Source organism: Scyliorhinus canicula, chromosome 3 (assembly GCF_902713615.1).
Source record: "Scyliorhinus canicula chromosome 3, sScyCan1.1, whole genome shotgun sequence".
NCBI lineage: Eukaryota > Metazoa > Chordata > Chondrichthyes > Carcharhiniformes > Scyliorhinidae > Scyliorhinus > Scyliorhinus canicula.
This window is the reverse complement of record NC_052148.1, coordinates 265,697,707-265,712,101: the sequence shown is the minus strand read 5'-3', so window position 1 is coordinate 265,712,101 and position 14,395 is coordinate 265,697,707. Positions and strand designations below refer to the sequence as shown.

The window sequence follows — 14,395 nt, the reverse complement described above, 5'->3', positions numbered from 1 at the left end:
GTGGGTGTGATGCTTCCTGATCTGCCCCTGTCTTGAGTGTAGCCTGTGGAAAAGAGAAAGTGCATGTGGGCCCTGTCCCTTTTTATAGGTAGCCCCTTTGTGGTAGTGTCACCTCTGGGTGTGTCTTGACTGCCCAGTGGTCGTGTCCTATCTTACTGACCTATTGGTTGAATGTCTGTGTGTCATGATGTCTCTGGTGCTCCCTCTAGTGTTTATTTAGTCTTAGTGTATTTGCATTAACCCTTTGTGTATTTACAGTGATGCATATCACCACATGTAATTTCAGCAAACCCAAACAGTCTTGTGTGCATTAACTGTACAGTTGCTGAGTTCAAAGTGGGGAGATGTGGGTGTGGTGAACCTGTGGAGGCCAAGTCACTGAGTGTCTTTAAGATGGAGATAGATAGGTTTTTGATTAATAAGGGGATCAGGTGCTAAGGGGAGAAGGCAGGAGAATGGGGATAAGAAATATATCAGCCATGATCGAATGGCGGAGCAGACCCGATGGGCCGAATGGCCTAACTCTGCTCCTATATCTTGTGGCCTTCAGGCCGTAAGTGAAAGTCTGTTTCATGCAGGAAAAGTACCCAGACCAGGGGAGGGACCTGAGGCCAGATTATGAGCATTACCTCTCTTTTGGCTGGATGTCCACTTTTGTGAGTGTTTATGCTGCTGGCCCTCCGAGGTGTGGCCTTCCCCTCTCTTTGGCAAGACAGCAACAGGCCCCATTATGGCTGCTGCCTGACTTTGTCATTCGAGCTCTGCAGGCAGGTCCCGCCACCAATTGGTTGCTGAGTCCGCCTCCTGTCTGATGAGGACATTTACATTTCAAAGTGGCATCATATTGAACAATGCAGTTGGGACATGGCGACCAGGGCAGGGAAGGCAAATCATGGTCAACAAATCTATTCCGGTTTTTCAACACGTAACTAGCAAGGCAGAAAAAATGGGACCCAGTGGATATTTTGATTTTCGGAAGGTACTCGATAACTTGCCACTTGAAAGTTTGTTGTTGAACAATATAAGGGTTCACGGGATTGTGGGTAATGTATAAGCGTGGACGGAGAATTGGTTCAGGCACAGAAGACAGAGGGTAGGAGGGGGTTGGCAGGCTTTATCGAAGTGCTTGCCGTACAGATCAGTGCTGGGGCCTCAACTTATTTACAATCAAGATTGGTAACTTAAATGGAGGACGGCAGGTAGCACAGTGGTTAGCACAGTTGCTTCACAGCTCCAGGGTCTCGGTTTTATTCCCGCCTTGGGTCACTGTCTGTGCGGAGACTGCACGTTCTCCCCATGTCTGCGTGGGTTTCCTCCGGGTGCTCCGGTTTCCTCCCACAGTCCAAATGTGTGCAGGTTAGGTGGATTGGCTGTGATAAATTTAACTTTATATCCAAAAAGGTTAGGTGGGGTTACTGGGTGACAGGATGGGGTTGAGGTGTGGGCTTAGCGAGGATGATCTTTCCAAGGGCTGGTGCAGACTCGGTGGGCCGAATGGCCTCCTTCTGCACTGTAAATTCTATGCAATTTCTGTGTACAGGTACAATGCTTTCGAATTGGCTCATGATACAAAGCCAAATGTGAAAATAAACGGTGAGGAGGGCCCACAGACTCTGCAGAAAGGATACAGATAGAATAAGTGAGTGGGCTAGCAGGTGGGAAAATATAGGAACTATTCACCTTGGTCGGAAGAAGAGAAAACAGAATGGCCTGGACCTTCCGTGGAGAGGCGATCATCGTCAGACTGCTGTTCCGCTTGAGCTTTTCCACATTTCAATGCAACTTTATATTTTTTCGCAGCTAAGTCTCCCGAGCACAACTTCACCAGAAACGTAGAACGCAGCAGCTGTCTAAGAGCTGCACCAAGGCACTGTCGCATTAGGGTGTGGTGGTGGTGGTGGTGGAGAGGGGGCGGGGTGCTGGGGCACAGAGCCAGGTCACAGACCCTTCTTGAAATATCCTGGGTGAATGAATGAGTGGATGAATCAATGGATAATTGAGTGGATAATGAGTGGGTGAACGAGTGAATGGGTCTGGTGGTTAGATGTGCAGCTGGGTGGAGCAAGTAGGTAGGTTGATGAGTTAGTGCGGTGGCAGGTGGGTAGGGAGCGTGAGGAGATAGGTAGATGGTTTGGGAAATAATCAGGTGGGGGCTAGCCAAAGGTTGTGAAGGGGAAGGTCGGGTAGGGAGCTACTGAGGTCAGGTTGGGAGGGATGAGTTAGTTCTGGTCAGGGAGGTAGTCGGGTAGAATCAGAGGGTGGTTTCAGAGTATCAGCGTGAGCAATTGGCCATTCAGTTCTGTTGTTATTCAAGAGTTAAACTAGGTTTTAATCTGTCTAACATTTCTTGGCTAACTACCTAGATAGGTGCCACAGATTTATTCTAAATCTCTGACTCTATCTCAGAGTCAGAGACATGCCTGGAGTGCAGTGCAGGGGGTTTGCGCATTGGAAGTTCAAACCTCCCGGACAATTCCTGCAGAGGTCAGGACATATCTGGAGGACTGTGTACAGTTTTGGGTTCCATACCTAAGTAAGGATATACTTGCCGGGAGACAGGCCGCCATTCTCTCCACCTACGTTCTTCCGCTAACTGGAAAACCAATGTGCTTTCCTGTGGCGTTGGCAGCTGAGGTGGTTTCAAAGGCACTTTGACATGTTTATTGGTGAGGGTAGGTAGAAGAGGGGTGGAGCCTAAACTCGCTGACATGCACCGTTCCTCAGAGATCATCTCAGAATAACAAGGCAGTCCAACCCGAATCGCTGGCAAACCCTCCAATCGCTGGCAAGTTCCCGCCCAAAATGCTGGCAGCCTCCACCCCCCCCCCCCCCCCCCCCCCCCAATTGCTGACAATCCCGCTCCTGCTCCCACCTCCAAGTGAACAACACCCCATTTTGGGCTCGTCCAATGCCCTCCCTTCAAGGCCACTCCTTCAGTCACCCCCGCTTCAGTCCCACCACGTTTTTAAAAAAATGTATTTTCTTCCAAACATATCCAAAATTACAAAACATAAATAATCGGGGGTACATTCTCCTCAACTCATCATTTTACCGTCTGCACAAGCTTTTCCCATTTTTCACCCCCTCCCCCTCCCTCATCCTCCACCCTCACGACGATCAATTCCTCACACATGGTCCTGAACAATCCACACCGTGTCTTAAAGCCCTCCACTGTTCCCCTCAGTTCAAACTTAATCTTCTCCAACCAGAGGAAGACGTACAGGTCCCTTGGCCAAGCCGCCACCCCCGGCAGGGTTGTAGACCGCCATTCCACCAAAATTCTTCGGCAGGCAACAAAAGAGGGGAAGGCCACGACATCGGCCTTACCCTCCTCCATCAGCTCCAGCATTTCCGATACCCCAAAAATCGCAACCACAGGGCAGTCCAACCCGAATTGCTGGCAAACCTTCGAATCACTGGCAAGTTCCTGCCCAAATAGCTGGCAGCCTCCCCACCTCCCCAATTGCTGACAAGCCCGCCCCTGCTCCCACCTCCATCCTAGCCTCTACCCCCACAATCTTTGCCCCCCAGTATCTCTCTAGCTTCTCACACCCCCAGAACATATGCACGTGGTTTGCTGATCCTCGCCCACACTTCTCCACTCGTCTGCCCCCCCTGAAAGCACCCACTCATCCTTGCCCGAGTCACATGCACCCTGCGTACCACCTTAAATTGTAATAAAACTCATCCTCGCACACGAGGAGGTTGAATTCACCCTGCGCCTCACTCCACATCCTATTTCCACCCCAGCTCCTCCTCCCATTTCTCCTTAATCCTCACCACCTGCCCTCCCTCCCACTCCCCCAACCACCCGTATATGCCCCCGATCATACCCTCCCCTTCCACGTCCAGAAGCAGTAACCATTCCAGAAGGGCAGCCTGGGAAACCCTTTCCACACCTTCCGTGCAAAGTCCCTCACTCGTACATACCTAAATTCACTTCCCTTCAGGAGCTCTACCCTCTCCCACAGCTCTTCCAAACTTGTGAAACTCTCCTCCAAATATAAATCCCTCGCCCTCGCCAGCCCCACATCTCTCCACCTCCAATAATGCCATCCGTCTCCCCCATTTGAACCCGTGGTTCTCACACAATGGTGCTAACACTGACATCCCCTCCATCCTAAAGTGTCCACTCAGCTGGTTGCACACCCTAATCGTGGACTGTACCATCGGGCTGTCCATGTACCTCCTCGGTGTCAGTGGGAGGGACACCATTACCATGGCCAAGCCTGAAATCACTCCCAGCAATTCCCTCACGAACCCCACATCGTCCCACTTCGGTGCATATTCTTTCACTAGCACCACCAGCGTCCCCTCCAGCACCTCACTCACTATCACGTATCTCCCACCCGGGTCCCATACTTCCTTGGTCCCCACAAAGCCTGTCTTCTTACTCAACACAATGGCAACCCCCCGTGTATTCGAGTCAAAACCCAAGTGAAACACCTGACCCACCCATCCCTTTCTCAACCAAAACCTGATCGCTCACCTGGAGGTGCATCTCCTGCAGAAAGGCCACCCCCCCCCCCCCCCCCCCCCGACTTCAAGCTCCTCAACTGCGCAAAGACCCGAGATCTCTTCACCGGCCCGTCCAGCCCCCGCATGTTCCATGTTATGAACCTTACCTGAGTCTTGCACTCCATTCCCCTCTACTGTCTGCCATCTTCCCCTACTGATTCTATCCTCTTTTAATTTCATTCTAAACCTGGCTCATCCAAGATGGCCTCTTTTTTCACCCATGACGCTGCTTCTCCTCCAACACTGCCACATCGCATTCCCCTCCCCCACACCCCTCTCGGCCAACCCTCACGGCCATCTCCCCCACCTCCCTTCCGTTCACCAGCATTTCCTGCTAGCGTGGCACCTTCTGACCAAAGGCTCCTCCTATCTACCCATCCACCCCTCCCCCCACCCTTTCCTCCTTGATCTGTGTAAATAATTCCCTGTGGACCTCCCTCCCCCCACCCAAAGAAGGATACATCCAAAACCACTGGTCATCTCCTCCAAAAAATAAACACCACCACAGGCGGCGGGAGGTTGCAGCTGCCCCCTTACAGACCTATTACTCCTTACCAAATAATCGCCACAATGAAATCACCCCACCCAAGAAGAAACCCCCCCCCCCCCCCCACCCTCACGCCCCCACACTACCCACATCCTCCGAACTCCGTTTTTCCAACTCCTCCGTCTCCCATCAGTGTTCTCCCCCAGTTTATGTTCTCTAATAAAGTCATTGGCTGTCTCTGGGGTTTGGAAATAATACATCAGCCTTCAAAAGTCACCCATAGTTTGTCTGGGTACAGCACCCGAACCTGATCTGTCGTTGATAAAGAGTCGTCTCGGCCTTGTTCAACCCAGCACGCCTTTTCACCAGTTCCGCTTCAATGTCCTGATATATTCGGACCTTATTCCCCTTCCATCGCAGTTCCACTTCTCCCTGGCCCGGCGCAGGATCTTCTCTTTCTCCACAAACTTGTGGTGCCTCACAATCACCGGCCACGGTGGCTACCCCCACTCTTGGCTTCTGCCTTCGAGACCTGTGCAGTCTGTCCACCTCTCCACCACCAGCATCCCCTCCACCACCAGCCCTGCCAGCATCCTTGAGACGTATCTCGATGGCATTTGTGCTTTCCAGTCCTTCAGGCGGGCAGACCTGTTCTCCTGCTCTTCCACCTTTGCTCTTGCAAAGGGGGAGAATACTCACCCCCTTGCCTCCCTCGTAGTCCACGGTGCTTGGTCCCCGCTTGTTCGCACCAGGAGAGATTGGCGCCTTTAAGACCTCCAGCTGTTGGGGGGGGGGGGGGGGGGGGGGGATTCATCCCTGGAGGCCAGAACATCTGGCCTCAAACCTGGTGATGAGATTTAAATCAATTTAGGTGAGCTGTAATCAGGTTCTCGCCCGCTCTGTGTGAGAACCTGACCGTTCCAAGTGCAGTGGGCCTGGAGACCCACAACGGGTTTGACACCCGTCGAGAATCCCGTTTTGACACTCACGCCCAATGCTGCAGGGCCATCGGGAATTCCATCTGGTGCCAGTGGCCCCGGAGAATCGCAGCAGGGGGTAATGATGGTTCACCAGACTGATTTTGAGCATGAAAAGGTTGACCCTGCATCAGATAATGATACTGTAAAAAATACTAGGGATGGACAAGGTACGTTAAAAGGACTAGACTTTACGGTTTTGTACCTGAACGTGCGAGGCCTTCAAAATAAAATGGATGAATTAGTTGCGCAGATAGATGTAAAGGAAGATGATACAGTTGGGATTACAGTGACATGGCTCCACGGTGACCCAATGATGGGAACGAAACATTGAGGGCTTTGAGGTTTTGAGAAAGGACAGACGGAAAAGAAAAGGTAGTGAAGTTGCGTTATTGATTAAAGAAGATATTGATACAATATTGAGGACAGGTGATGTGGAATCCATCTGGATCAAGTAAAGATCTATCAAGGGAGATCTATTCATAGGGGTGGTTTCCAGACCACCAAACTGCAGAGGTTAAATTTGGGAATAGCATTAGTCAGGAAATCAAGGTGCATATGAGAAAGTAAAGTCTGCAGATAGACTGGGGCTGGTTTAGCACAGGGCTAAAGAGCTGGCTTTTAAAGTTGACCAAGGCAGGCCAGCGGCACGGTTCAATTCCTGTGCCAGCCTCCCCGAACAGGCGCCGGAATGTGGCAACTAAGGGCTTTTCACAGTAACTTCATTGGAAGGCTACTTGTGACAATAAGCGATTTTCATTTTTTTCTTTTTTTCAGATTAGGTGACTCAAATTAGTCACACGACAATAGAGTAGGAATTTCTGGAGTGTATAAGGGATGGTTTTCTGGACCAGTACATTGAGGAACCAACAAGGGAACATCTTGGACTGAGTGTTGTGCAATGAGAAAGGATGAGTTGCCAATCTAGTGGTGCGAGAATCCTTGGGGATGAGTGACCAGAAGATGGTAGAGTGCATTATCAAGGTGAATAGTGAGGTAGTTGATTCTGAGACCAGGGTCCTGAACCTCAATAAAGGTAACTAAGATGGTATGAGGCATGAGCTGTGAGGCAGTAGTGCTAACCACTGCGTCGCAGTGCTGCCCTGGGGTTTCTGCAGTTTGAAGTGATTTCACTGAAAGAGATAAGATTTTGAGGAGGTACATCCTGAGTTTATTTCCACTGGCTAAAGAAATTAGAGCTGGGGGTCAAATTCAAGGAAAGGGGATGACCATGTTGGACTTTGCTGGCAAGAAATGTAGTCACTCAGAAGGTTGTGAATCTTTGGAATTCAGAGGGTTGTCGATGTTTAGTTGTCAAGGCCGAGGTCAATTGTTTTTTGGTCTTTAAGGCAATCGAGTAATATTGGAGTCGAATAGGAAAGTTGAGTTGATGGATAAATTCACCAGTTATTCTATTAAGCAGGGGAGACTCAAGGTGCCATATGACCTATCCCTGTTCTTACTTCATGGTTCCAATAAGAGTTATTCTAAACATATTTTCTACCTATTTCTTGGTTTGTTCTTCATCAGCCTGGCTCACGACAGCTTCAACGCTACAATTCCAACATCATAGAATCTACGTTTATCCAATATTGAACAAAAACAATATATTTGAAATGTATAGTGTTTGCAAATCACACTGAAGTGGGAGATAACAAATGCTTTTGCACCACAAGAACTCCTGTAATTTGATAAAAGAGCGAGCACCCATATAATGATACGAAAATCGGATCGAAAATGTACTTTTTGCTTTGCCAAAATATAAAATAAAATCTTTTGCAGGGGATATTCATCACAATATTCACAATTACTTGGAGGTGAAATCGTAACCGAACCTGGAAAGCGGCAGTCGCCAGGGTAATACCAAATCACCGAGATTTGTCACAAATTCATTTCTCTCCACTTTGAAAAGGTCCATGTTAGTTTTGACAGACCTTGATATTTTTCTCATCATGTGGGAGAGTACAATGCGTTGGATACTCTAGGCGGTATTCTCCGCAAGGCCCGGCGCCATCGTGAAACCCGGAGAGGTTCATGATGGCGTCGGAGGCCGCTCCTGGCCCCCTATTCTCCCCCCCCCCGGGGGGGCTAGGAGGGCCGTGCCATAAATCCCGGCGCGCCCAGAATGGCGCGGCCGGCACGCCCAATGACATCAGCCGCGCATGCGCAGGTTGGCCGGCGCCAACCCGCGCATGCGCGGTTGCCGTCTTCCCCTCCGCTGCCCCACAAGACGTGGCGGCTTGATCTTGCGGGGCGGTGGAGGGGAAAGAGTGCGTCCCTTTGAGTCCCTTCCCGAGCACGGTCGTGGTGCTCACTCCCCTCTCCGCCCCCCACAAGCCACAAACCAGGTATTGGCGCTATGTTCATGCCGGCAGTGACCAGGTGTGGTTGCCGCCGGCGTGAACGGGTCAGGAACGGCAGGACGCTCGTCCCATCCGGGTCGGAGAATCGTAAAACACGACACGCCATTTTGGGGGAGTGGGAGAATCACGGGGGGTGCCAGAGCGGCCCCTCCACGATTCTCCCACCCGGCGTGGGAGCGGAGAATCGCGCCCTCTATTTCCTCATCATCACATCTGTAATTTAGCCCGGATGTATTTTAATTAAGGTCATTTCAAACCGCATTCATTTGGGAAAAAATACTTGGACACAGCAAGAAGTTTCACCTTTTATTGTTTACATCCCTCCTCTTTAATTATTATGCTGAACTCCTTTATTTTCTCCCATTGAGCACAAATGCCATTATTAGCAAACATTTGCAGGTCTGCATAAACAATTCCTCCTCAGCAAATAGTCCTTTGCAGCATTTTGTAGATAAACGTTTATGTAAATCCTATGATTGCCTATCGTTCTGTAAAAACAAAATGTCTGTCTCGGGGCCAAAGTCGGGAAAGGTTTATTGTATTTTCATCCTATCAGCTTTTCTGAGTGTGATTTTCCATTCTGGCATACCCAGCTTTCAGCCTTATTAATTCAGCAGTTTGTGTAACTGGAGAAACAACAGACTTGCCCTTGTATTAATACTTTTCATAGCCTTAGGGCATTCATTGTGCTTCATAGAAAATGAATAACTTCCGTCGGTGCATTCACTGTTTGGTAGTAAAATGTGGGAGCCAGTCGGCACACAATTAACGATTGATGAGCCATCAATCGAACGCAAGACGAGTTGCTATACAAAAGTTAGGCTTTAATAAGCTAGAACTTCGCCCTGCGGTCAACTACAATAAAATGGACGACTGCCGGGCGTTCTGACTATTTATACCTCGGTATGGAGGCGTGGTTAACTCAGCTTCTCGACCAATCGGAGAGCCGTCACATGACTAGTCTCAACCAATCGGTTGAGAGGCACATGACCGACCAGGGCCAATGGTAAGCCGGTGTTCTGCACCAATGGCAGATAGCTATGCAAATCATACCACCACATTCACCCCTTGCGGAGAAATAAGCCGGGGGGGGGTATCAACGAGAGCCGGGGGCAGGCGGGGGAGCGAACTGGTGGTATGAGTAGCAGCCGGGAGAACAAACATTTTCTCTCCCTTTCTTTTATTATATTTTTGGCTTACCACTGGCCCAGACAATTAGCAATAGTACCCAAAGTCCCAACAAAGTCCATGGAGCTGTTGAAATTTAAATCGATTCGATCAGTCTTTTCGTGGCCCGTGACGTTCTGGCAGACCGCCGCAGTGGAGTAGGTGACGTCGGTTCAGCCGATGGTAGTGGTTCCGCTGACGTCCTGCAGTCCGGGAGCGATGGTCCTTGAGCAGTCTCCGTCACCCGAGCTGGCTGTGGAGACGCCATGGATGGGGAAGGGGTGACCTGGGTGGGGCGCTGGGGGGAAAAAAACAGGGGGGGGTCTGTGGTGAAGGGGGGGGGGGGGGAAGGCCGCACGCTGGCGGATGCCAGGTCCTGGAGGGAGACCGTGTCCTGCCGACCGTCGGGGTACTCCACATACGCATACTGCGGGTTAGCGTGGAGTAACTGGACTTGTTCCACCAACGGGTCGGACTTGTGCACCCGCACATGCTTCCGGAGCAAGATGGGTCCGGGGGCGGCCAGCCACGTCGGGAGAGGGGATCAGGAGGACGACTTATTGGGGAAGACAAGTAGACATTCATGAGGTGTCTGATTTGTTGCGGTACAGAGGAGTGAGCGGATAGAATGTAGGGCATCGGGGATAACCTCTTGCCATCGGGAAATAGGGAGATCTCTGGACCGGAGGGCCAGTAGTATGGTCTTCCAGATGGTACCACTCTCCCACTCGACCTGTCCGTTACCCCGGGGGTTATAGCTGGTCGTCCTGCTAGAGGCAATGCCCCTGTTGAGCAGGAATTGACGCAGCACGTCGCTCATAAAGGAGGACCCCCGATCGATATGTATGTACGCGGGGTAGCCGAACAGGGAGAAGATGGAGAGGAGGGCCTTAATGACAGTCGATGTGGTCATGTCGGGGCAGGGAATGGCGAAGGGAAAGCGGGAGAATTCGTCAATTACCGCCAGGAAGTAAATGTTGTGGTTGTTAGAGGGAAGGGGCCCCTTGAAGTCAATGCTGAGACGTTCGAAGGGGCGGGATGCTTTGATCAGGTGTGCGCGCTCGGGGCGGTAGAAGTGCGGTTTGCACTCAGCGCAGATGTGGCAGTCACGGGTTACTGTCCTGACTTCCGCGATGGAGAAAGGCTGGTTGCGGGCCTTAATAAAATGGTAGAGACGGGTCACCCCTGGATGGCAGAGGTCCGCGTGGAGTGAGCGGAGGCGGTCTATCTGCGCGCTGGCGCAGGTACCATGGGACAGGGCATCAGGAGGCTCATTGAGCTTCCCAGGACGATACAAGATCTCATAGTTGTACGTGGACAACTCGATCCGCCACCGTAAGATCTTGTCATTCTTAATCTTGCCCCTTTGTGCATTATCAAACATGAAGGCTGCTGACCGTTGGTCTGTGAGGGTAAACCTCCTGCCGGCCAAATAGTGCCTCCAATGTCGCACCTCTTCGACTATGGCCTGGGCTTCCTTTTCCACAGAGGGGTGGCGGAGTTCGGAAGCCTGGAGAGTTCTGGAGAAGAAGGCCACGGGTCTGCCCGCTTGGTTCAGGGTGGCCGCCAGAGCTACTTCTGATGCGTCGCTCTCGACCTGGAAGGGGAGGGACTCATCGATGGCGCGCATCGTGGCCTTTGCGATGTCCGCTTTGATGCGGCTAAAGGCCTGGCAGGCGTCTGTCGACGGCGGGAAGGTCGTGGACTGAATGAGGGGACGGGCCTTGTCAGCGTAGTTGGGAACCCATTGGGCGTAGTAAGCGAAGAAACCCAGGCAGCGTTTGAGGGATTTGAGGGTATTGGGGAGAGGGAGTTCCATCAGGAGGCGCATGCGTTCGGGGTCGGGGCCTATCACTCCTTTACGCACTACGTAGCCGAGGATGGCTAGACAGTCGGTGCTAAACACGCACTTATCCTTATTGTATGTGAGGTGAAGGAGTTTTGCAGTTTGGAGGAATTTCTGGAGGTTGGCGTCATGGTCCTGCTGGTCGTGGCCGCAGATGGTGACATTATCAAGATACGGGAAGGTAGCCCGTAATCCGTACTTGTCAACCATTCGGTCCATCTCCCGTTGGAAGACCGAGACCCCATTTATGACACCAAATGGAACCCTAAGGAAGTGGTAGAGGCGCCCATCTGCCTCAAACGCGGTGTATTTGGGGCAGCAGGGTAGCATGGTGGTTAGCATAAATGCTTCACAGCTCCAGAGTCCCAGGTTCGATTCCCGGCTGGGTCACTGTCTGTGTGGAGTCTGCACGTCCTCCCCCTGTGTGCGTGGGTTTCCTCCGGTTTTCTCCCACAGTCCAAAGATGTGCGGGTTAGGTGGATTGGCCATGCTAAATTGCCCGTAGTGTCCTAATAAAAGTAAGGTTAAGGGGGGGGTTGTTGGGTTACGGGTATAGGGTGGATACGTGGGTTTGAGTAGGGTGATCATGGCTCGGCACAACATTGAGGGCCGAAGGGCCTGTTCTGTGCTGTACTGCTCTATGTTCTATGTTCTATGTATTTGCGGTCACTCGTGCGGAGGGGGAGCTGGTGGTAAGCGGACTTAAGGTCCACAGTGGAGAAGACCTTGTATTTCGCGATATTGTTTACCATGGCGGAAATACGGGGGAGAGGATACGCGTCCAGTTGCGTAAACCGGTTGATGGTCTGGCTATAGTCGATGACCATCCGGTTTTTCTCCCCAGTCCGGACCACCAGCACTTGGGCTCGCCAGGGACTGTTGCTGCCCTCGATGACCCCTTCCGTCAGCAACCTCTGGACCTCAGACCTGATGAAGGATCGGTCCTGGGCACTGTACCGTCTGCTCCGTGTCGCGACGGGTTTACAATCGGGGGTGAGATTAGCAAACAAGGAGGGGGGGGTCCACTTTGAGGGACGCGAGGCTGCAGACAGTGAGGGGGGGTATAGGGCCGCCGAATTGGAAGGTCAAGCTCTGCAGGTTGCACTGGAAGTCCAGTCCTAGGAGTGCTGGTGCGCAAAGGTCAGGGAGGATAAGGAGTTTATAATTTTAAAAAACCTTCCCTTGGACCGTGAGGTCCGCGATGCAGCATCCGGTGATGCAGATGGAGTGCGAACCTGAGGCTAACCCGATTTTGTGTTTTACAGGATGGACAGGGAGCGAGCAGCGTCTTACCGTGGCAGGGTGAACGAAGCTTTCAGTGCTCCCGGAGTCCAGCAGGCACCCGTCTCGTGGCCGTTGAGGTAGATCAGCGTTGTCGTTTTGGCGAGCGTGCGTGGACGTGACTGGTCGAGCTGAATGGCCGCGAGCCGTGGAGAAAATCCATATTCGACGTCGTCGTCCGAGTAGATGCTGGAAGAACCTTGCGTGCCAGTCCCGGAAGGTGGTGCCCAGGATTCGAACGTGGAGTCGGGGCCCCAAGATGGCAGCGCCCAGGACCCGCATGTGGAGTCGGGACCCCAAGATGGCAGCGCCCAGGACCCGCACGTGGAGTCGGCGCCCCAAGATGGCGGCACCCGTGGGGCCCTCGTGGTTGCTGGGGGCGGGGTTAGCGATGCTGGCGGGCCGATCCGAGCGGCTGGGAGCGGGGGCAGAGAGGCACGCAGGCCAGGCGTGGGGGTCCGGGGGCGGCGAGTGGAGAGTAGCACGGTGCGCTGGAGGGGCCCGGAAGGGCCCGGAGGAGAGAGAGAAGCGCGGAAGCTGGGCGCAGGGGCCCGGGGGGGGGGGGGGGGGGGGGGGAGAGAGAGTTGCGCGGTGTCCAGGAGGGGACCGGGAGGGCCCGGAGGAGAGAGAGAGAGAGGCGCAGGCCGAGCACATGGGCCCGGGGGCGGGGGGGAAGAGAGTTGCGCGGCGTCCAGGAGGGGCCAGCAGGGGCCCGGAGTGGGGGATCACTGGTCGCTGCGCGGAACCGCAGCGACCGTTTTGGCCTGGCAGACAGTGGAGAAGTGGCCCTTCTTCCCGCAGCTCTTACAGAGGGTGGAGCGGGCTGGGCAGCGCGGGCGAGGGTGTTTCGCGAACCCACAAAAGTAGCAGCGGGGCCCCGTGGACTTGTCGGGGCGTCCCGCGGCGCAGGCCTGAGGGGGGTCGGGAGCGGTGGATGGCGGTGGGGAAGCGTGCCAGGAGGCCCAATATAGTGCAGTGCGGCTGGGGACATAGGCATGGGTGTTTAGATCGGCGACCTCCAGGGAGGTGGAGAGAGTCCGTGCCTCAGTTAAGCTGAGGTCGTCTTTCTCCAGCATCCGCTGGTGGATAGCGGGGGACTGTATCCCAGCCACGTTAGCATCTCTGATCGGCAGTTCCATGTGCTCCGTAGCTGAAACTGGGAGGCAGGAGCAATTCCTCCCCAGGACAGCGAGGGCCTGGTAAAATTGGTTTAGTGACTCACCGGGGAGCTGTTGTCTGGTGGCCAGCAGATGTCGGGCGAATATTCTGTTGACTGGTTTAAGGAATTGTCCATTCATCTTAAGCATGGCGGCATCGTAATCTTTCTCCTCCTTGATTATCGCATAGGCTGCTATGCCCACGCTGGAGTGGAGGATGTGAAGCTTCTGTGCCATGGTGGGGGGGCTGGTTGCAGACTCCAGGTATCCTTCGAGACATGCCAGCCAATGTTGAAAAGTTTCTGAGTTTGCGGGCTGAAGCGGAGGCATTCGGGCTTGATCCGAAACTCCATCTTCAAAAATCTAGCTTATTAAATTGATGAGCCATCAATTGCACGAAAGACAAGTTGCTATACAAAAGTTAGGCTTTAATAAGCTAGAACTTAGCCCTGCGGTCGACTACAATAAAATGGACGACCGCCGGGCGTTCTGACTATTTATACCTCAGTATGGAGGCGCGGTTAACTCAGCCTCTCGACCAATCGGAGAGCCGTCACATGACTGGTCTCAACCAATCGGTCGAGAGGCACATGACCGAC

At 52.8% G+C, this 14,395-nt stretch overlaps 1 protein-coding gene across 3 annotated transcripts in view; it reads right to left on the bottom strand.

Moving 5' to 3' along the window:
- Positions 1-14,395, bottom strand: part of grid2 (glutamate receptor, ionotropic, delta 2) — a 1,198,200-nt gene that overhangs the window by 1,065,087 nt on the left and 118,718 nt on the right. The gene's annotated exons all lie outside the window — the stretch shown is intronic.